This window comes from Panulirus ornatus, chromosome 36 (assembly GCF_036320965.1).
Source record: "Panulirus ornatus isolate Po-2019 chromosome 36, ASM3632096v1, whole genome shotgun sequence".
In the NCBI taxonomy this organism is placed as follows: domain Eukaryota; kingdom Metazoa; phylum Arthropoda; class Malacostraca; order Decapoda; family Palinuridae; genus Panulirus; species Panulirus ornatus.
The window spans coordinates 10,071,241-10,096,230 of NC_092259.1; the positions used below are offsets into that span (position 1 = coordinate 10,071,241).

General features: G+C 48.0%; 1 protein-coding gene across 2 annotated transcripts in view; it reads right to left on the minus strand.

The window, feature by feature from the left end:
• The window catches only part of LOC139760329 (uncharacterized), a 223,322-nt gene that overhangs the window by 154,046 nt on the left and 44,286 nt on the right, over positions 1–24,990 (minus strand). The gene's annotated exons all lie outside the window — the stretch shown is intronic.

Here is a 24,990-nt window from a genome sequence, read left to right on the forward strand (position 1 = left end):
GACCAGACACATTCCCAAGATCGTCATTATTAACTGGTCGAACTCTTTCCCTCGTGAAGGCTGTTCTCAAAGCCTCCCTGATCCTTTTCCTGTTCTCCCAAGACACCGTGATGAAGTAATCAGCGTATGATAAAAATACTGCCGAGCCTTTCTCTTTCCCTTCCTTCTCCCGTGTGATGTCGTGTTTTTCTCTCGTGTCACACACGACCATCCTGGTTCCAGTTCTCCAAACTGCCCCGGACCCAACAGCTCAGGCAACTTGCAACTGCGCATTAAAAGTTAAGTCTGAAATTCATTATATAAATTCTCTCTCTCTCTCTCTCTCTCTCTCTCTCTCTCTCTCTCTCTGCTAACTTTAGCGGTGATGGAGACTGGCTGCATGCAGACCATCGACCGAGGCAAATAAATAAGTCAATTCCTGACCAGTGGATTGTTCAACATGAGCAACACATGGCCTCTCCTAGCTACACCGCTGACATGACCCATCCCATCCCCTTCACCGCTAACCCAACCTGTCTCTTATCACAATCAGGAACTACAAAACAGATAAATACTGACCCTCGACTCCTGACTACATCTGCGATGCCTTACCCACACCGTCTACACTGGGCGGAGCCGTGGTCGCCTCCGTGACCTTGCCAATGACGGAGAAGATGACCTTGTGGAGTATACCACACTCCCTCGCCCAGTGTCATCACAGGCGGCCCCCACCAACACCTACACCTCCTCCTCCTCCTCCTCCTCCTCCTCTGGTACACTCACTACGCACACCCGCTCTGTCTCCTACACACCTTACCTAACCCCCGCATCAAGCCTAGTACACACACTACACCCACTGTGTGTGTCCTACACCCTCACGTGCATTGGTATCCTACAGTCCCCTCACCCTCACCAAGGCAGTCAGGCTGGGACATAAGTAGCAAATTAAAAACCATTAGCTCAACAAATGCCAGTAAGAGTATCATTAATAAACAAGGTTTGGCCTTCAGTATGATGAGAATTACCTTGAGTGCACTGTTTTCTAATCCTACATTAGAGAGGTTTTTAAGAAAACATCTACCTTGAGTTCCCGGGTTTCTAGTCTTGCTATCAGAGGTTTTTAGAAGGCATCTACCATGAGTCCACAGGATTTCTACTCTTGTTATCAGAGAGGTTTTTCAGAAAGCCTATAATTCTTCCCACCAGGGCGTGAACAATATGTCTCAGGATTCGCACGTCGTCTCATCGAGGCGAAATTTGCATAATAATTAACGTTTTTGCGGCCATTCATCCAGGTCTCCCTCCGTGCATTAGTGTCTCCTGGCCAGATTACATCTCTGCTGGAAAGAACTTCAGGAACGAATACTCTACCAGCGTCAACTCTGCCAGCGTCTACTTTGCCAGCGTCTACTTTGACAGCGTCTACTCTGCCAGCGTCTAACTGACAGGAGTTAGCTACTCGCATCCTCAACTGCTACCGTCTCAAACAACCGCTCTCTCTCTCTCTCTCTCTCTCTCTCTCTCTCTCTCTCTCTCTCTCTCTCTCTCGTAAGGTCTACCCTTGTACAGACATCCTGGGAATCTAATATCCCCCTGGGGGCCACATACAAAACAAAAAGGTCCAGAGCCTAAGGGTTACGGGGGAGACATTAAGGTCCAGGGACTTGGCATGTGAAGGGTGACGGCCAAACATATTTTCGGCATTTCAAGTCTTGGTACTGTCATGGGGCGCCGCTGCCTTCCACCGTCAGCGACTTCGGCAGATGACGGGCAGACCTCCTGGATGAACAGAGCGCCTCGGGGAGTTCGGTTCTCTTCAGCAGATGGAAGGGCAAAGTTAATGACCCGGTTCGTTCGTCCAGCAGTTACATTCTGGTCAGCGTGGCTACGGGGGGGGGGGGGGGGGGGATATAGGGGTGACGATATAGTAATCATCTGCTTCGTCCGTCCGTCTAAAAGGGATTACATTACTGACATCTCAGCTCACGCCATCTCCACATCTACCGCAGATACAGCCTTGGAATTTAGACAAGGGCGAGCTCCTCGCCTGTTACGCCCATCTGCCAGAGGTCAAAGGTCAGGGACACAAGAGAGGCTCAGGAGCAGCTAAATCACTTCACATATTTATAAAGTCAGCCGCAATATACTTCACATATGTCTCTAAATGAGAAGTGTAATTGATTCCGGTTCATCTACGGTTCCCAATTAAGAAACTAAATGTTTGAAGGATTCCTACAGTTCCACAGTTTCCATGTATGATTCTGACGTCACAATGACTGAGATTCTTCGATGGTCCCAAAATGAGAATCTGGAGACCAAAAGATTCCAATCTTTTCCTTGAACCAAACCTAAACACGATCTGAATCCTAAATGATTCAGACTCTTTGATGATCCTAAATACGATCCTTCAACATACGTGATTCCAATCCCACAATTACGTGATTCAAACCGAAAAATACTGCTTTTATAAATGACAAAATACCTCCAGGTCTCTCCCTTCCACTTTGCCTTGGACGTCAGCGAGCTGTGTTCGGGCTGGACGCAAAGACACGAGTCTCTTGTTCAGGCGTAATTTACCGAAATCGGGACCATCATCGCAATTACGAGATGACTCAGTTAACACATGGCCTTCAGTACAGACACTCGCTGTGGTAGAATGTTCTAGAAAAACGACGTTACCACCCTCCGAGCACGACTTTACGACGCCCACTTGAACACGACGACGGCACGACGCTATGAGCGAGAGGGAACGGAACGACCCTCTGAGCACGACGGTACGACCCTTCAGCAGGACAGCACGACCAAGGTCGCGTCATTTACCCTGCCAAAGGGTCGTACCGTCATCGTACACGACAGATCCATCCTAACTCATGATGGAAACTTCTCATCTGGGTAATCAAAATAGACTGAATTACATTTCAAAGGTGCCCTCCCCCTTCCCCCCCTCCTCCCCTACCCTCGTCTGACCTCTGACCTTGAACCTTCTAATGAATAACATCTTAAAAAAAAAAAAACTAAAAAAAAAAATCCTTAACAAAACATTTATTTTGGTAAATTTTTCAGACGCAAAATTGGCGAAAACGCTCATCTTGTTTGTGTACATAATCTAAGCCGCGCCACAGCTCAAACTGTCCAGTCCAGCTTGACTATTGTAGACGACTGGGCGGCAAAGCTGATAATTTGAGTCGCGCTACAGCTTAAGAAATACGTCCTGTCAAGCTTAAGTGTCACAGACGAGTGGGCGGCAAAGCTGATCTTCAGGCCCCTCGCAGCTAAGCTGGCGGGAGTCAGGAGTATATTGCTATTAACTTACTTAAAAGTATATTCTGGCATTTTTATTTCTGAGTAAACCTATAATCGTCCATCTTGCGTGAATTCCCTCGTGTATCTGTTAGCTGGTGAAGACCATACGTATATGTATTTACCTCTCTCTCTCTCTCTCTCTCTCTCTCTCTCTCTCTCTCTATCTATCTATCTATCTATCTATATATATATATATATATATATATATATATATATATATATATATATATATATATATATATATCCCTTCCTTTAACATGCTCTCTTCATCCATCTTTCTCTTCTTGTGAGCCTGGTTCTCCTACGATCCCCACCCTCACCCAACATCCACAGCCTCACCCAACATCCACAGCCTCACCCAACATCCACAGCCTCACACAACGCATTCACTGGCAAACCAACAAACTCACTCCTTCATCTCGGAGAGAGAAAGAGAGAGAGAGAGAGAGAGAGAGAGAGAGAGAGAGAGAGAGAGAGAGAGAGAGAGAGAGAGTGAGAGAGAGTGAGAGAGAGAGAGAGAGAGAGAGAGAGAGAGAGAGAGAGAGAGAGAGAGAGAGAGAGAGAGAGAGAGAGAGAGAGAGAGCGTCGCCTGTCTATCCCTGTCCTCACTGTACCATAAGCTGTCCTCAGCGTCAGACATGGCAGCCACCCTCACGCACCGCGCCATGACCTTAATCTCCTTCGTTAGGGAGATAAGGTCAGCTGTTCCTACTAACCCACATTCCTCCCCACCCCCGAGCTCAACTGGCTGGTCTGTCTCCATGGGCAACCACTCATTACCCCCCCACTACAACCCCGACCATCGCCGTACCTAACCAGTACCTCCTTCAACCAACCAAACTTCATCCCCAAACAACCAGCCACAAACTATAGCCAACCATCACCACCCTAAGCCACAACCACGACCCACCAACACAACCTCCCTGAACCACACCATTACAACCATCAGTAACAACTGTGACCTGTGTTTTATGTTCTGCCTAACACGCATGAACACTTACTTCTTCACTTACGAAATCACGTTTGATGAGCGTTTAATTACGAGTCTCTTTATCACCCTATCATTACGCGTGATATCAAACTTGCCGACCAGATAAGTTTGAGCGAGACACATTCGGGTCGCTTTGTGTACTTCCGCCACACAGGTCCTGGCTCACCCACGCCAGCATCAGTACTCTCCCCTTCCTCCCCAGTGATGGTGCTCCGTGTGGTGTCGGGACCCCGAGTCTTATAGTTCATCCATTGGGTCACTGTGATGGCTGGCTGGCATTCTAGTCACACCGTTCAAACAGCTCAGCTTCCAGCGTTGAACGCTGACTCGCTCTGGTCTCTTACTATCCTCCTCTTGCTGGCCATTCAATTCTCTTCACCTGATCTAAATGAATTAAATCGTCTTATCCTTAATCATATTTTACAATGTTATTTCTGGATCATTTTTTTTCCCTTTTTCTTCATTTGGCATCTGTTCTCTGCCATTACATCATTTTCCTGGGAGTGCTCACAACCGCATCTCAAGGTCCTCCATCCATTCGTTACTGATCGCTCGCTGCCCCTTTGTTGGCAGGAGTCATTTAACTCGCTGCTTCTCATTCTGGTCGTCGCCCAGCCCAATCACCAGCCTCATACAAGGGCGACATACCTGCACGTGAGTAGGTGACGTTGGGAGAAGGCAAAACGGACACCGTCGTCTCTCGCTGCACACTTCTCGTCCTCACTTCCCACAACCTTTGTATATTGCGTCTCGAGCCTCGTCATCAGCTGACCTTGTGTGCAACCAAGTTCATCAACCTTCTGAGCACGACGGTACGACCCTTGACCATAATTGGTACGATCTCGTTTTCTTTTCGCGCGGCGGTCCAGGCCCCTGATGTGAAGACGGCACGACCCGCGACATTACCGGTGCGAATTCCTTTAGATCATGACGGTACGACGGATCAAAAAGCCATGGTCTCATCATCATAATAATAATAATACCCACGGTGCGTCGCGTCGCATCGTCGCGTCGCGTCGTGTGCCCATGAGGTGCACGACCCTCCAGGGTCACCAGCGGCAGCCCTGTGTAGTCCCTTAACACTGAAGCTACCAGGACACGAGAACCAGGCAATATACTGACGGGGTTCTACTATCTGCTACCTGGCCTACTGCCACGACCATCTCTCCACCAGCCAGATGGTGGCGATGACCCACGAGCACGAAGGCCCATCTGTCACCAGATACCACCCAACACCTCCACGGACCATCTGTCATATGTGAGAGGCTAGGTAACACGAGGACCACATCTCGTTAAGTCTGTTAATGAGTCTTGCTGTAAATGTTACACACACAGGTGTGTACACACCCACGAGTTTATGATTATTACGTGTGTACACATCAATTGTGCAGTGGGGAATGGATGACTATGGGCACAGTTCAGATGTCATAATGTCTGCTCACGTCGGTGTGTGCATCAATGCACTTTCGTCACAGTAAAGGCTTTCTTGCATTCATGAGTGTATGCGCTGATGTGGGGGCACGAGCGCTTGTGAGTTCACGCGCGGGGGAAATGAGGATCTGAATGTGTGGGTGTGAGTGGCATGATCTTTTTACGAGTTAATCTGTGAGCTACTGAGGGTTTGAGATTATCTGGGGGAGGGTCGTGAGAGTCTATGAATCCATCTGTGGGTAATGAGGGATTTGTAAGTCCATCTGTGGTTATATATATATATATATATATATATATATATATATATATATATATATATATATATATATATATATATACACACACTAGCCCATCTGTAAGCCGTGAGTGTTTATGAGCGGGTCGTTCATGACCGAGAAATGCCACAGGCACGAGTGTCATGCAGCGAAGCGCAACAGGTCGCGGGGAAGGCTGCGCAAGCAAGCAAGCAAGCAAGCAAGGCTGTCAAGCAAGTCACGAGGCATCAGGACGAAGGCAATCATGTCTTCAGCACTTCCCTAACTGTCTCAATGCCTGCTTCCTCACTCTCACCGACACCCTCCCTCTCTCTTCCCTCTTGAACCTGCCACCTATCACTTCCTCTCTCTCTCTCTCTCTCTCTCTCTCTCTCTCTCTCTCTCTCTCTCTCTCTCTCTCTCTTCTCCCCCTACCCCGTGCCTCTATGACTGCCACAAGCACTGCCGTGCCTCACCCCCTCTGCCTCTCCCGCCCCCAACGAACTACAAGGGATGGTTGTCACAAGTACAAGTGCTGGTACGAAAATGTCAAGGAAGGATGCAGGGTACAGGGTGAAATGTGAAATCTAAAGAAGCCTGTGTGGAAATAGCGTGCCAGGTAAGAATACCAGAGGTCATCTATCTTCCACACGAAGGAACCTCAGAAAAAATTGTGTGTATTTCCTGCCCAAGAACACACACACACACACACATATATATATATATATATATATATATATATATATATATATATATATATATATATATACAAGTCGAATGTTTAATACTACGATGGAAATTCACAAATGGATGAGAAAAATCAACATATATATATGAGCCAGCGAATAAAATCGGTGGTGAGCCACAAGGGTAAACGCCAGAGAAGGTTCGCTCCGCTGGCGCAAACACCAGCCAGCGAGTAAATCACGAGCCATCCACAAGGCAGACTGCCTGGTCATGAGAGCATATAATTATATACCTCGGTAAAAGGTCAAGATACGCCCATAGTGCCCGTGAAAGTGATTCAAAATCACCCTTGCATCATGTGGAGAGAAAGTCTCGCGCCTTCCTTACACACACACACACACACACACACACACACGACCTCCGCCGCCGGTGCAGCAAGACCCGACTATCTGCAGTGGATCGGATTCTCAGAGAGTCAGCAGTCCTTGGTCGATTGGCGTCAGTAAGTCAGCTGTCCCTGTTCGATAGCGGCCAATAAGTAAGCAGTCCCTGGTCGACACTCGTCGGCCGAATTCGATGCGTCAAGTCGCGAAGGAAGTCTTCTGAGTCGGAAGTGGTGTGTGTGTGTGTGTGTGTGTGTGTGTGTGTAGCCGCTCACCTTGGACACGGCTGTAGGGTAGACGGCTTCATCGACGTGAGCACAATGCGGCTGCAGCGGCCAATCTTGTGTCATCATACATAACACTTCTCAGGCACGTCAGAAGAGAAAAAAAAACCTGGGCTGTGTTTCTTCTTATCTTCGTTTTGCCCTAAATGTCTTATCACTCCAGACTACGGGTCGTTATCATTCATCACCATTATCTTCTACGGTCCGACGCGAGTCATTAAAATAGATTACAACCTTTACTACAAATGTTTTCTTCTAAAAATCTATCCATGTAAACAAAACATGGATCAGTGAGGACGCAGAGGAAGGACACCATTTGTTTACAGGTGACACTCGCCACTGCCGCAACACAAACGCAAAATTTTCTGACGTCGTCGTGTAAAAAAAACTAGATGTGTTGACTCCTAGGCTGACGGGAGTGGACTGGAAACTGGGAGCCGCTGTGTACACATCTGCCCCACATTTGTTCCACTCAAGTGTGTGTGTGTGTGTGTGCGTCAGTGGGTGTGTGCAGGTGTCCGCTTACTGAGTATTGTCATATACAGGTGTATGGCGTAGACATTGTGACGTAAGTCTGACGTATACCTCCAACACGTTATTCCCTGACACATGCCAACCGATACATGTGGTCTAACAGATGTCTGACACATACGTGGCCTACCAGATGTATGACATATGTGACCATAAGGAAGTTCCATACACATATTCTGACATATGGCTCGCATGTCACGAAGAATGCAACGGATGTAGTCAGTTATATGACTAACGCATGCACATAGATATTCAACACAAGTTGGAAATACATCTTTAACACCTACTAGTACAAATCATTCATCTGTCGCCACACACACACACGGCTCACAACGCAACAGAAATGTCCTATATGTTACGACACAAAAGTATGATTTAACGCACAAGAGATGCCTCGCACAGAAACGTCTGTTGTACTAACCCGACCAAAGACACAGGAGGGAGGTTAACGTACGTCCTGGTGCACAGCGTTATGTAACGCGTCTGTGGCCAGATACCTACCACAAGACGGAGGTTTAACACATCAGAAGCATCTACGGCATCCATCGCAGGTGGAGATGTTCCAACACACGCGGGAAAGACCCGAGACATTGGGAGTCACAAACATTAATGTCGGACGTCCACTCTCAGAGACTCTAATCCCGTCACAGACGTGACACTTTACATGTATGGAAAAGGAGCTGCACTCATGTTTGTGTGAGGCAGGTGTGTGACACACACACACACACACACACACACACACACACACACACACACACACACACAGCGGCTGTGAGAGAGGGGTTCATCCCCTGGGAAGCAATCGGAGTTTACGAACCTTCAAACATGTTGCAATGTTAACATTTAACGACTGACTAACCGAAGGTTCTCGAGGCTTATACATACATACTTACTGAGACTCTGAACCCCAGTGTGTGTGTGTGTGTGTGTGTGTGTGTGTGTGTGTGTGTGTGTGTGTGTGTGTAGTGAATCACACATCTGGTGAATAACATGTGACCAGACCCACTATGCAGGGAGGTAGGGCAACACCAGAGGTCTTTGGTGATCAGTCTGGCTTGAGTTCACTGGCAGGGGACCTTGTGTTGCGGCCCGCCGCCTGTCCAGATGGTAGCGCCATGGTCGGGTAGAGTCCTCTTAGTACGTGAACTGGGTCGTCTCTTAATTTCCAGTTTGTCAGCTGGCTCCTTGGGGCTCCCTGGAAGCAGTGAGTTCGCTTGGCACTGTTGAATGTGCTGCCATCTTGACCCTCACCTACCCACGCCATGAACGGATCTATACAAGAGGCGACAGGTTACTAAAACCTTCTGGTCTGGCGTCATGATGATCACGCAAGACTTGGAAGACATTACGAGTGTTAATACTTATGATCGATTCACGTGATCACTGGCCAGTTACCATGACGGTACACAGGTGATGACGGTACGTCTGGTGGGTAGTGATGGTACAGCTGAGGATGGTACCTTGCCTGCCAGGGAATTCATGGGGGAAAATAATAAGTGAAGCTGCTTTTTTGCATGAGGTCATGAGTGTTGGGTGGTGTTTAATCTCATGCAGCTTAAACACCTCTGCTGAGTCAGGTGGTAATATGACACGCAGGTTACAGCTCTCTATGCACGAGAACTCCCGACTTTTTTCCTTATCATTCACTATTAAGTCAATATAATCGACGTCTCAAATGTCACAGACCTCGATCCTCCGGGACTTATAATTTCTCACGACATATATATATATATATATATATATATATATATATATATATATATATATATATATATATATATGAGTACAGTCAAAATCTATCAGACACCATATCGATCATCCTCACACGGTCAGAATTTCCCAGCACCTTCCGTAAAGACTTCCTGTGCTTATATTCAGATTTCACAGGCAGTCAATAATTCTGAAAAACTTTTCGTTAAATGAGTATACTGCAGTCGGGTATCTAAATATCCCTAACTATACATCAAAGTTCAGCCATCCTTCATGAAGAAAGCGGACACATATAAACAACACGACAACAGGTTCCACGGCATTGTTTTGCCTCAACCTGAATTGTGTTGCCTTGTGTGACACAGCCTCACCTACCACCGTGGTCAAGCGGGTCACTCTCACCTCCCCTCCACACACACACACACACACACACACACACACACACACACCTGCAAATGAGAGGATAAATCTTAAGGGGCGACGATCCTTGGAGGTGATAGCTTAGCCTTTAACCTGACCTTTTCCAAGGGTTAGGTCAAGGGGCAAGGCTTATCGTACCCTAGGGTCGTCCCGCCGTGTTCAAGGGGTCGTACCGTCGCATTCAGGGGTCGTACCGTCGTGCTCAAAATCAGACAGAGAAATAAAATGATATGGAGTATCACAACACACTCGCTGCCTATGATAAATCTTGTCAGATGGACATACCAACATAAACAATAAAACCGCCATTGGCGCATAAGCAACAGCAATTTCAGCGGCCCCCGTTTTCATTAGGTTACAATTTTCATTCATCAGAAGTTCAATGGGAAACTCAAGGTTACTTTTCCCACGCGCCGACTTTGTGCAACACCCTGAGAGAAGGCCACACAAACCTTCACAACATCAGCTCGCGCTCTGCCTCTGTCCTCGAGGGGATCCCTTCCCAGGTTCCTGTATGGTGGCGGGAGTGATCGATCATCATCCTGAATTACTTTGGTCATGACGGACACTTGGCCAGAGGCGGGTGAGGAGGCAGAGTAGAGTGCGTCCCTGCTGGTAGGGACGCGTTCAGGTCATGGCTACGGCTGAGTGCCGACCGTATGGTCAGGTCTGGTTGCAGTCACTACAGGCACGTCGGCCAAGAGATCGCACCCGTGTCCCGTAGGACGGGCTGGTATATGGCAGACGACCGTGGCTACGTGTGTGTGTGTGTGTGTGTGTGTGTGTGTGTGTGTGTGTGTGTGTGTGTGTGTGCGTGTGGCATGGGTAGGTCACTTTAGTTGGAACGTCTCCTCCCCGGTAGGTGGGGAGTGGCCATGAGGAGCCACTCTACATTAATTAATCACATAAGTACCCCACGACTTAAGCTCCCTCCCTCCCGCCCCCACACTTAAGGTACGGTGCCTTATCCCTTGACTGCCCGCGACTGAAGGCGTCGTTCTCAATGGGGTTCAGTCGTCACATTCGAGTGGGTCAAGTCGCTGTACTCGAGGGAGCGGCTATCTTGAGAGTACTCCATGTCGTAGTCTGTCGTGTGTTACTGTGGAGTAAACACCCGTGTGTGGCGTCAGGCCATGCGAGGTGAGGTGCTGTCACCGGTGAAGCATGAGTACCACAGCCAACAACACTTAGCCACCAACCAGCAATATTTCCACCACCTCCTACACCAAACACTGCCGGTACTTCCAACATCACTAACAAAAAACAGGAATTAGCAAACCTGCCTTTCAAACAGGGGTACCAGCAGTTTAACCGTCTGCTAAGAAGAACATGAAGTGGGAGAGTTTCAAAGCTTAGCATCGTAGGGAAGGAGACAGACGTCACAACTGCCCATCCTCGAGTTCCCAACGACCGCACTGCAATCATGTGAAGCTGACCAGACACTAGGGAGAGCCATGGCTCAGTGTACACCACGTGATAATGTTGTCGGCTGCCACACCAGGATACGACACTCAGTATCAACAACACTGCCCACAACAGTTCATCAGGATCTTTCTAAATGGAGAAGGACGCAGCCCTTGATATGAACCAAGTCAAGGGAAAGAACGGGTGGATCAGTTGCCCTATAAATGTACCAAACCTTATGGCACTGAGGGAGAAAACAACTGACAAGACGATAATACCAAATATGACTGGCTGAAGGATGTTAGATACGTGCTGACTACGAGAACTGAACACGTGTTAGTAAAACATATGCCCTGCGGTAATGTACAAAATGTACCAACAGTGATCATTCCCTCACCAGCATGTAGCCAGACATGATCAATACTACGCATCGTTGCTTACACTTTCTTCCTACTAAATGTAGCGCTGATTTTACATGACGAAGGCCAGCCAGCCTCTGGTGAGGTATATACATACACACACACACACACGACATCCAAACTCAGAACACACGAAACATCCTGCGTCCTGACACCAGCACGTTGGCCAACAGAAGCCGGAGCACAAGGCTCCCTGCACGTCTTCACCCAGTCTTTCCCTGACTGCGATGAACACAGCCACCAGCATCTTCACGTGACGACACATATGCGTGTTTCATCCTCTTACCTCATTATGGTACCACTTCCTCACACCCCTCCTCCTCCTCCTCCTCCTTGTCCTCCACAGAGTCTCCTCATCTGATGCCCTGCCTGTCGACAGGTTGATTCCCATAAAACTTAATTCTTGACGAACTATCGTGCCTTCAGAATTCTTCTTGATGTCCAGGTAACTTTTCCAAGCCTCGAAAATCATCCAGCATCTATTTTTTTCTTCTTCCTTTTGATCTTTTCCCTTTATCTTTCCTCTATCACATCTCTTTTTCTCTTCGATTTATATCAACACTCCGAATAAACTCCGTCCCCCATCTATAGTATTTCTCCGTCGCTCTAATGGTCCACACACATGTTTTTCTTCACCATTTTCTCCAAGTCAACCAGTCGAGTCACGTCCACAGTCTCTTATCATTTGCTTTCAAGGTTAATGTTTCTGCACAACAGAGAGGCACCCGGGTGTCCGTGATAAGCCCTCAATACTCTTTTCCTACGAGGCTATACACACGTCTGGTCGCTGAGCGATATGAACCAGATGCCGACCTACCAGACTGACCTCCCTTGGCGGGGTCTCTCCTGCGATAAGCCATCAGTACCTCCTCCACGTGAGGGGTGATGGACCGCACATTATCTCTCCTGGGGAGCCAGAGGGATGCGTCAACCTCAGTGTAAAATGCCTGTTGCCATCTGCCTCTTGTCGAGAGCCAGCCATCACCTTTAAGTCTCGCGATCATCCCATTACTCTACACTAACGACCAGGCACAGTATAAATCCCTTCACTAGGCATTCATTACAATTAAGCCCAAGCGCCCCGACAATGCTACATGAAATCACCGACGATCTGTTTTCTCTTAACAACCCCCTGCGATGTACCAGTTCTCAGATAACCTCAAACGACTAGAAAACACCAGGAGCAGAGGTCTCGAAACCCTGCGTACAGTCAACATGTATGTTAATGCCAGCCAGAAAAGAAATCCTGACGTCAAGGGCGAGGAGTGGAGCCAGACACCCGCCCTGCTGGAGAGAGGCTGCACTAACTTAACTTACACAACAAATGGTTCATTCTGACCCACATCACTGCCACGCTCTTCTTAGAAACTCTTTTGTCTGATCCGTTCCACAGGCACAGCTTGACGCACCAATCAACGAGTTCCGTGTCTCTGGCGATGCTGGAAATATGGCGAAACACAAGCCGCCCCTCCCGTGACCATCCAACCAACCTCCTCCTCCACTCTCTGGTGACCTCCGAAGGTGACCTCCGACCCATTTGGCCCCCTTTACACCCGCCCCTCCCCTGTGACCTCTGCTTAGGTTCTGACACAGAGCACCGCCCACACCTCTGCACCGCTCCCCATCCATCATCGTGAAGGGGGGCGCTAAGTGGCAGGCCCTGCTACCCACCCACCCCACACCCACCTCTGCCTCACTAGAGAGACATAATCTTAAAGCTAAGCTCAGCAAAGACTCGAAGAAGTCGCCCCCGGGCGTCGCACGCCGTCTCCCGTCCTCTTCACATTTAACAATTAGGAACGTTTTTCAACAACTCTTGACTCTGATGGCCACCTTCTGGGATCTGAGGTAAAAGGCTTTAAGATGTCCTTTAAGTGATGCTGATCTAGCCTTAAATAAGGCCAGTGATACTGAAAGCAAAATAAACATGCGTCAATGAATGAACACTTCCTCAAGGGCCACTTGGCGAAGTGTGACGTGAGGCATCATGCCCACACTGGACAACTAGCGTACCATTTTATGGTCCAAATACGTCCTAATACAACGTCTTCAAGGGCATTTGCTTTTTCTAAAAATACAGAGGCATCAATCATGGGACCAGATACCCACACGAGGGTATTACCACAGAGATGGATGAATTTCATACCATGACGGCACGTCTTCGTATCTCTTTGAATAAGTTACGAATGTCACAGGTCCCGGAATCAATGTTTGTAAACATGTTCTGGCGGACGCTAACTCCGGGTAGTGCCTCAGCGCCGGTCACGGCCCAAGTTACGCAGAGCTTAATGGTTTGCGCGACGTCTTACCGCACTCCCAGCCTGCACGGTGACTCAAGACGTCCACCACACACTGTAGAAGACACGGGTGCATTTGGCTAATGCCTCCATGTGCTTCACACCAACGTTTTCTACATGTAAACCAGACGTGGAGGAGGTAACGATGCCGTAACGACAGATTGTCAGTAACAGTTCCTCGTGAAGATCTCGCGTTACACAAATCGTCCGCTCCCTTAGGAACCCGATAACAATAAGTTAAGCCACTACTGATAACAAGGAGATAAACACGACAGACATAAACAGACGAACGATGCTCACATCAATCTCTACGTGACGTACAACTAAAGCGAAAAACCAGTCGGACTTAATTGGTTTATGACGAGTGGGGGAGTCTGGCGTCCGCCAGGTTCTAGGAATGAACAAAAACGAAAAAGCCATAAGCCATTAGAACAACTTCCCCTCGCGTTGACTTATAATTAAGCCATGCAGCTACGATACCCCGAACGCCACAACGATCGGTTGTGGCGTGTTGAGCACAACCGAAATAACCATAATTTACTGGCGCGGGTGAGGGTCAGGTCCCACTCCCTCCCCCCGCCGCTGCGGCCGTGGTTGGCAACAATGGGCCATTGTGTCCATACTCGACACTGACGCCTCTTAATCCTCGCCGGGTAAACAACTTCTACAATACCGTCATTCTTATCCCATTAGACGAAACACATTTACGACGTTATTACGTCGTTGATCTTCATAGATTATTAATGTAATCGGTGCGGTTTAAAATGTTCTTCACGCTCGGGTTGTGTGTGTGTGTGTGCTGGCTGGCCCAGTGGCGTCTGCCTGCCTGCCTGCTCGTCGTGAAAAATGGTCATGTCTGCTGACGTTTCTGGCCACAGCAGGATCTTCTTACTTAACGTACATCAAGGAGTTGTATGCTGGAGATGGTTATCTTCACAAGAATGCCACCAGCTTTATCATAATATGACACAGTTAGAAAGCATTGAGACATCGTTATATATATATATATATATATATATATATATATATATATATATATATATATATATATATATATACACCGTACATAAATGACGGAGGGCTTATACATCAAATACGGACGGATCCTGAGCCAGCACGAACAAAAACAAAAGCAAAACGGCAAATCCAGCGTAATCAGATTTCTCCTGGGGATATAAGATCCAACACCACTACAGTCACTGCGGAGCACGTTAGGGTACCCAGTCTAACTCACCACCAGCCACCCAAGCGAGCTACGATGGCCATCCTGGGTATACATGTCTTTCGTTTCATTTACATGAACATGAAAATTGTACATATTTCTCGATCAGTTAACGGTAAGAACTGCATAATTTGAGGAGAAAGAAGTCGATACACTTGATACTCTCCAAACAAACCACAGGATTCGTTCGAAGGTTTGAGGATACATATTCACAACACAGACTACGTATTCTGTTCATCAATAAAACAACATTTTGATATTTTGTGTTAAGTTCATTTTATAATCCTGCGGGTAACACACAACTAGTTAAGGTTTTCCCCACAACATTGTATTCAGAAAATTCACTCTACATGTAAAGTAATTCGTAATATAAAACGAATATTCAAATCCCAAATTTTCACTTCTACAACTATAGTTTACAACGAAGGTAACCTCCACATAACGATGGTGAGCAGTAAAAAGTGAACCATACCCCCATCTTCTGTTGGCGAATCTTTCCAGAACAAACCAAAAACACAATGTTGGCGGTTCGGCTTGCGTCAGCATACGTCATGCGTGCATGATGGCTCTGGCGATGACAAATCCCCGACGTCAACGGCTCCTCAAGTGTTTACGTCAACGGTGGCGGCGGAGGAGAAGACAGTCAGGAGGAGGGGAAACGAGGACCCCAGTCATACGAGGACGGAGGCGCGTCCTCGACCACACCCAGAAGAACACGGGTGGAGTTGCGTCGCATTGCGTCTGGTTGGGGTGGTGTTGTCTTGTCCCGTCTTGTGAGGGGCGGATGAAAAGCGGAGTGGGACGCCGCGCAAACTCGAGACACTGTGATACGAGAGGTCAACCGGTCAAGGCATGAAATACTTCAACTCCAGTTTAACCAGAACGATTCATTTCACCCGCTGAGCACGACGGAACGACCCCAACGGTCGTGCCCTCGTGGTTTCATGCCGTCGTGGTCAACAGTTTAGCAGCAATGATACATTAGCACAAAGATCTGTTATCTTCCTTTTGTTCTGTCAGTCTGTCTCGGAACATTAACCAGGAATAAGCCATGAAACTGCAAGATTTTACATTATATATTCCGTCGGAGGCGAAGTCCTGCTTTCTTGGCGAGTCTTTCATACATTCACCATTCTAGTACCATGTGGCACTCTACCCACTATCTACTTCTCACCACACGTTCGCACCCACTACTGTATCAATCGTCCACATTTCCCAAACACACATAACCAATACACACTATATCATCATATTCCTTGAGCAGGAATATCAATACACTCTCTCCTCAGTTCCAGCCCTCCATGCAAAACTTGCATGCGTTCAAGGCGTGTGTGAGTGAGTGCATGTTACACACGCGTGTGCCTCCCTACTGACTTGGAACATTTTCCGGGGCATCACGGGCCATTATTCCCGATGCTGATCACGCCTCAGTGGTAATAAAAATTTGCACGGGGGCGTGATCACCGTGAGGCTGGCACAAACGACCTGCTGAGAGACGGAGGTGCATTGTGTTTACGATACCCTGTACATCTACAATCTGGCGGGTGCATCTGATGATTGAGCTGCCTGGCTAAGGGTATCGACCCACGGTCCTCTCATTCACTCACGGTGATGAACAGCAGGACCACTCTTGAGTTGGCCGGGAGCCGACCGCCCTGTCCGGGGATCGAACCCATGTCCGTCCGATTCATAGACGTCACTCTACGACCTGTGGAAGACAAGGGCCCACAGGTCCTGAATCTGCGTGTAATGATGAAGGCTGAGGAGTGGGGTAAATTCTGGATCGCACGGATTTAACCCCATGAGCACGACGGTGCGATCTTCGCGCAAGACGGAACGACCATTGAGCACGACGATGCGACACTTGAGCTCGACGTTACGACCCTTCGGTACGGCGTTAACGACCCTTGAGCACGACGATGCGACCCTTAGGTACGACAGCTTGGTCTCAAAACTGACTCCTACACGTCTGGTCACAGGTCAGCCCATCATTGGCAAGGATCGTACCGTCGTGCCCAAGGATCGTACCGTCGTGCCCAAGAATCGTACCGTCGTGCCCAAGGGACGTACCGTCGTGCCCAAAGGACGTACCGTAGTGCCCAAGGGACGTACCGTCGTGCCCAAGGGACGTACCGTCATGCACAAGGGACGTACCGTCGTCCTCAAGGGGTGTACCGTTGCCCTAAAAGATTAAGGTACCATGATTTCCTACAGTGTTGGTACCGGTAACCGACGCACCGGTAACGCAGTCCTTACATCTTACCGACGTAACCGTAACGCAGTCGTAACATCTCACCGACGCGGCCGTAACGCAGTCCTTACATCTTACCGACGTAACCGTAACGCAGTCGTAACATCTCACCGACGCGGCCGTAACGCAGCCCAAGTCACAGAGGCAGTTCTCTACCCAATCCCCTGTTTACTTTGGCCACCACCAACTGAGGAATGAGATCGCATAACACAAGCCGCTTAGTTAATGAAAGGATCCATCAACTTCCGAGCCTAATGGGGCATGATAACAGCACTGATATCCTACTCGTTATCTGATATCAATCATCTTAATGACCCGCTGGGAGATATATAGTGAGGCAAGATAACAACACTGATATCCTACCCGCTATCTGATATCAACCATCTTAATGACCCTCTGGGAGATATATAGTGAGGCATAACAGAGAACTGATATCCTAATTGCTCTCTGATGTCTATAATACTACTGACCTCTTGAGAGATAATGGTGCAAGATAACAACAGAGATATCATTATGGTTTGATATCTTAACACCCTAATGACCATCTGGGGGATACATACAACAGCACTATTGACCTCACTTAAGATACAACAGTAATCATTCACACGGTTGCACTATGCATGTGGCATCAAGCCCCCACTAACTTGCATCACGAATACAACGAACAACTTACAAAACTGTGGTCGTGTGAGGGGCGAAGGGGAGAGAGAGGAACACAAGCTGCTTTACCAGCAGCTCAGACCACTGTACATCACGGGCCTCTATCGCTCTGGTACGGTGGATGGAGGACTCACAACCACCATCCTCAGCCACACGACACGGGTCTTCAGGGGAGGAGCTGTGTCGTCTGGAGGTGTCAAGGGAGCTGGTCCTCGTGACTGACACATGGCCAGGGGAGGTGGACGTCTCACGCACGGACACGTGGGTCTCACTGTTATGATAGTCCTTACGTGCTCTCCATATCCTGCTGCTCCTGAGGAAGGTTCTCTCTTGTCCCCTGGAATTGCTGCTGGCCCCAAGGATACCACACCTACACAAGTGTCGCCACACACACACACACACACACACACACACGTGTCCTTGAGGATGAGACAAACTGACGCGAGACATGGCCAGGACCTAAGGGTTCGTCCATCTGCCATGCACGACCATCAATCACTCCTGTCCATCGGTGGGTAATCAGCCATGCATCACCGCCCCACTTGTCATGACGGCTGCATGACACAACACCTCTACTCTCTCCACCCCCCACCCGCCCTCCCCTCGCTGGAGAACAGGATGAGCAATGGGGGGAAAACCACGTGTGAGGAATGGCCAATGAATAACCTTCCCCCTCACACAACAACAACAACAAACACCGCCATCCATCCAACAATGAACGAAGTGGTCAAGAAAACGTTCCTCTCTCGTGAATAACCAGGAATGGGCTACACTACACTGGCATCATAGTGGGGAGCCCCAAGTGGGCGGCCCATCAGTGTGGTGAGGGGAGATGACCACAGTGCCAGGTGCCCCACAAAAGTGCAGCCTTCACCCGAGCTTGCCTGCAATACGGTCCTGACCCAGGCAATGCCATCGACGCAGCCCTAATCTAAGCCTGATCTTCCACACACCCAAGCCAGCCTGCCTTCAACAAAGCCCTCACGCAAGCTTAATTCAATCCAGTCCTCACCAAGCTTGCCTTCAATACACCCCTCACCCAAGCTTACCTTCAACCCAGCCTTGAAGGAATCTACTTTCTACCGGGTGTTGGGTTGGTCTATCGGGCCTCGCTTCCCGTCCATTCCACTCAATCATAACTCGTGAAAACATGATGAAGACGATGCCTCACGAAGATCTCCCGAGATATTCCAAGAAAAAAGAAAAGGCTGCTTAAACAAGAGACAACAGTTGTATAAAACAAGATCCAGACGTTGCTTAAACAAGACCAAAGACGCTGCACCAAGAAAAATCAACGATATTTAAGAATTTCTTATCCGAAATTGAAATGACTTCAACCAACGTCGAAAGCTATCATAGTGCTTGAAAATGATAACATAAAATTCCCTTCAAAAATGTTGCGCATTCCTATATTCATAACTCGATCCCTGACATTATACCATTAATATCAAAAAATAATATACCGGTTCACTTCAGTATCATACTTTAATTAACAATAAAGCATGACGTTAATTAACACTCAACAAATTACCGCAACGGCCTGCCGTCCTTTTATATTTATCATAACCCCGTTTTCTATGAACACTTTGCAACGCATAAATCTATCCTAAATATAATATCCCAACGTCACACAATATCTACCTTAAAAATCATATCTATCCATCTATAAACTGATGCAAACAAGTGTTCCAAACGATACAAATGGTGGAAATATCAATCAATAATGTAAGATCAGGAAATACAACACAAACATTCGCTTCTCTCAACCACTAACATCTGCACTGGCTCATTTTACATTCATCTCTTACTTCCCTCTCCCAGCACGCTTCCTGTTGTATGAATAATGGCACTTATTTTCGTAAACTCCAGCTCTAGTTTACTGCAACGTACCACTTATTTTTTTTTTTTCTTCTAATGTTTTCCTGCAACCCAGAAGTATCGCTCACCACATTGCAAACCCGAGGAACCAATTTGCAACAACCTTGCCCAGGTCTCCACCCGCCTTCGGTCATCGTGCAAGACCGCTTTCTCCAGGCTCAATCCAGCCCTCCAGGGGCGCCGCCAGGAGGTGTCCTACCAGAAGGCTGAGTAAACTGCTCGGCAAACTCTTATCTTTATCTATCTATCTATACTCTCTCTCTCTCTCTCTCTCTCTCTCTCTCTCTCTCTCTCTATATATATATATATATATATATATATATATATATATATATATATATATATATGTTTGTCCCTGGTAGGCTGTACACCTCACAATCCTTCCTGCTCCTCCTTATTGATTACTATACAGAGCCATCTTTCCTCCGTCCCGCAATGTATGATAACTACCAAACCATCCAATTCACCACCTACCACAAGCTTCCGGTCCCCCCCCTCCACCACTGTGTGTGTGTGTGTGTGTGTGTGTGTGTGTGTGTACTCAGCACATGGATCCGCAAACGCCAAAACTGTAACTTGTTACCAGTTTACTTGTGTCTGTATAACTCTGTAACTCGAGTATGTGGACTGCCTGTAATATATCCTAGCCAGGACACAGCATGTGATGCTGGAGTGGGGGAACAGAGTGGTAAGCACCAATCATGTAGAGGTATGGCCTTCACCTACCCCTGCAGCGGGCGTGTCGGCCCGGCCAGCACAGGGAGGGTACCATTACTGCAACTACCTTACATGTGGTGCATCTGGGGCACGGCGTACCATCACTGCAAGTCCCCCCTAACGTAAGATACGCCTGTCGTACCCCTTACGTGCATCAGTACCTCACACCTGTCCCTTAAACAGCTCTGTCTCCTGGCGTTCCGATACGCGTGTCTACTGTCGCCTGCCTTACAGGAGCATGTTCCTAGTCGAGGGTTCTCTGGTGAGGAACCCCGCCACACGCTCACGTCCACGCTCGACCATCAACCTGAGGGAGGGATGGTCGGTCCCGCGCTCCACTGACGCAACTGGTAGCTACTTACGACACCGCGTCAGCTAACGCAACCTATACCTACGACCAAGAGGTACCACATGAAGGGTTCCCACACAACAACAGCCTCGCACTAAAAAACCTGACACCGTCCCTTAAATCTGCATATCTGCTAGCACCGCCTATCACCTCAACGAGTGTCACCACAGCCACACGTACTGGTCGTAGCGTCGTGCTCGAGAGCCGTACCGCGATGCACGGGAGGTTGAACAAAGGTACACACGATCCTCGACCTCCATACCATGTGATACAGCCTGCGTGTGTGTGTGTGTGTGGTGGGAGGAGGCGAGGCATGAGGACCCCCTTCCCCCCACCACACACACACACACAACCATCCCCACACACACACACACACACACACACACACATACACGTCAGTGTTGCAAGCTTCGGGTAACAGTATTCTTGGCCAACACACACCAACCATATTTGACGAAATCTAATCCACGATATTCCTCGCCTCTTTCGCCATATCTGCGAATCGTACACCACTTGACGCAACATCTAAGTTCCCAATGTAAAGTGTAAGTGCATATGTCAGGAAGGATACTACTGTAGACAATGAATTAGATGAATTAATGATGAAAGACGTATACCAAATAATCACTATGAATAACGCTGGCACCATTTGCTCGAATGACATCTAACCAACCACGAAAGGGTAACAATAGTAAGGAGTTAGGACCCAGGAGACGAGAATGTTTTGCAACGATTCCATGCAACTTGCAATAAAGTAATAAAGGCAATCAACCCCGCCTCTGCTGTGTGACCTGAACGCACACACCCAGAGGACAGGCATGGGGGAAAACATGACTACCAACACTGTGTGTGTGTGTGTGTACCACATGGCAACAAGTGAGTTCAGTTTCATGACAATAACACGACCGACCTGATACCTATAAAAACCAGTTATTCAGTTCAATCCACTGACTAACTAACTACCTGTAAGAACTCATTACACTAAGAAGTCTAGTTACGAAACGAGCTGAAACAAAGACAGTTCAACACATGACAATGTTAACAAGCGTTCCCTTATGAACGATAAATCATGACCAGGGCATCTATGGTATGCAAGGGGAAAAAACGCTACAAAGTTTAAAGGTAATCACAGTCAAATATATGGGGAATTAATTAAATATAATAGGCTTTTGTACTACTATCACATATACGTTGAAAAATAAACGACTAATTTTAACACAATTTTTTTTTTGCATCTTTTTTCATGGCTACCGTAACTCTACAAGGAGAGTCAATCCCCATTTTCAATTCCATCCAGTCATAACACTACGAGAAGTGATGATGACGCAGACCAAATACCCTCCATCGCAACCAGCATACGAACACACACACACACACACACACACACACGGACGGACGGACGGCTATACAGCAGCGCTCCTCTGTGTGTGGGCGTAACAATACGACCTTCCGAGTCTGTCTCTGAGGCCTTACATGGAACCACGACGGGGTAACCAAGCTCCGATCTGGTGTGCAGCAGGAGACTCCCACACCGCCCAGGACGGTGAGGCATTGCTGATCACAGCCTCAACCTCCCCCGCACACCACACTGTGCAGGAGGGACACGATCTACTATAACACACGCAGGAAGACCAACCCCTTCAGTGGTACACGACCCCCGAGAGAGAGAGAGAGAGAGAGAGAGAGAGAGAGAGAGAGAGAGAGAGAGAGAGAGAGAGAGAGAGGTAGTGTGTGTGTGTGTGTGTGTGTGTGTGTGTGTGTGTGTGTGTGTGTGTGTGTGTGGGCGTGAAGGCGTGGTGAATACATCGCCACCGTAGCCACCACCTGATGATCAAACCAACCATCACACTCGCCCACTTAACACACACACACACACACACACACCTCCCACATCCCCCACAGTCCTACCCACTCTCACGTCCTTCATCTGCAAACACCATCATTACCCATATTGTATGTCCGTATGTTATACCAGTTACTTTCTATCTGTCACCCATGCTATATCATCAACCCACATCACTCACCCACACCACATCACTCGCCCACACCACATCACTCGCCAACACCACATCACTCGCCCACACCACATCACTCGCCAACACCACATCACTCGCCCACACCACATCACTCACCCACACCACATCACTCACCCACACCACATCACTCACCCACACCACATCACTCACCCACACCACATCACTCGCCCATACAGTATTAACCAATCTTAAGATGTCGTGGTCATTAATTCAATCAAAAATAGATAAAAAAAAAATCAGAAACACCGCGTGACATAGATATATCTTCGTTCCCACCGTTCAACAACTTCAGTGGTGAACCATGAGACTACTTCTGTTCCACTGTTGAACAGTTTAGTAAGGAACCATGAGACTACTTCTGTTCCACTGTTGAACAGTTTAGTAAGGAACCATGAGACTACTTCTGTTCCACTGTTGAACAGTTTAGTAAGGAACCAAGAGACTACTTCTGTTCCACTGTTGAACAGTTTAGTGGGGAAACAGACAACAGTGACGATCTATGTCTAGGGAATCTTCCGCACTTGACTCCTACTGGGAGAGTCACAGACATTACCGACACCAGACGTATCTCTATGACGTAACACCTATACACATTCACTTACCCAACACGCCTCACTCACGTAATACCCGCGTAACTCATCTACCCAACACAGCTTCATTCACGACACCCATCGCTTATTCGGACACTCCTTTCCTATCGTTCATTACGGCTGTACTCCTCCATCCCATATCCCCTGTTGCGCAAAGGGTGGATATGGTAAGCCAGAAATAGCGCAGCTGGAAATGAGACTCAGTATTATGATACCTTCGAGTGGGCATCACCATTAGGTGGTTGCCAGTTCGGCATTTTCAAGAGAATTACAAATCCTGTAGTGCATCCGGTACTTGTGACATCTGGCAACCCCCCTGTCATGATAACTGTCATATCTCACCCCTTGAGCACGACGGTACGACCCTTGAGTGCTATGATGCGACTCCAGCACAACGGGACGATCATCCTTGAGCACGACGGTACCTACGGGCTGGGTGCACGACGGTACGAGCCCTGAGCACAAACCTTCCAATCTGGCGAGACACCTACACCAGTTCAAGCAAATGAGACGTCTCTCAGCAAGAATGAGAGATACAACTGTGGAGAAAAAATCTGCTAAGAGTTTCGACATAGCGAGACATAACATTTCACCCCAGGATGAGACATCTGCCGGCAACATACAACATGACGAGACATTACGAAGCTCTGAGACACACCAGCTATCATGACTACCATTTCTTATGCATTATAAGGGAGAGGAGACGAGGCTCCCTAAAGAGCCACCTGATCTATTAGTCACGAGAGAATGTCTCTGAACTCGATGCGACCGCTTACAGTAAAGGGTATTTAACACACGTACGAGAACCAGTTTATGAGCAACCAACACCTCTCTCTTATGATGGAATCTGTGTTGAGTTGTACACGCAATACTGGAAACTTTCTGACTTCAGTGCTGATAGCGGTGGATCGGCTGAGCCGGGTACAGAGCCTGTGTGGTAGACTCGACCATGTGCATCATGGTGTGGGCTCGTGGTCTTCAGAATACAGTGGACTAAACTTCAGATGATCCAACATACCTGAGTCTAAACAAAGCTCAGAGAACACGACGCAAAACTTACACCTTCTAGCCACACAAACTTGTGAAGGAGCAACACGTCTGTGGATCGTAAACCTTACAGTGGCAGGGAATGTACGTGTGTGTGTGTGTGTGTGTGTGTGTGTGTGTGTGTGTGTGTGTGTGTGTGTGTGTGTG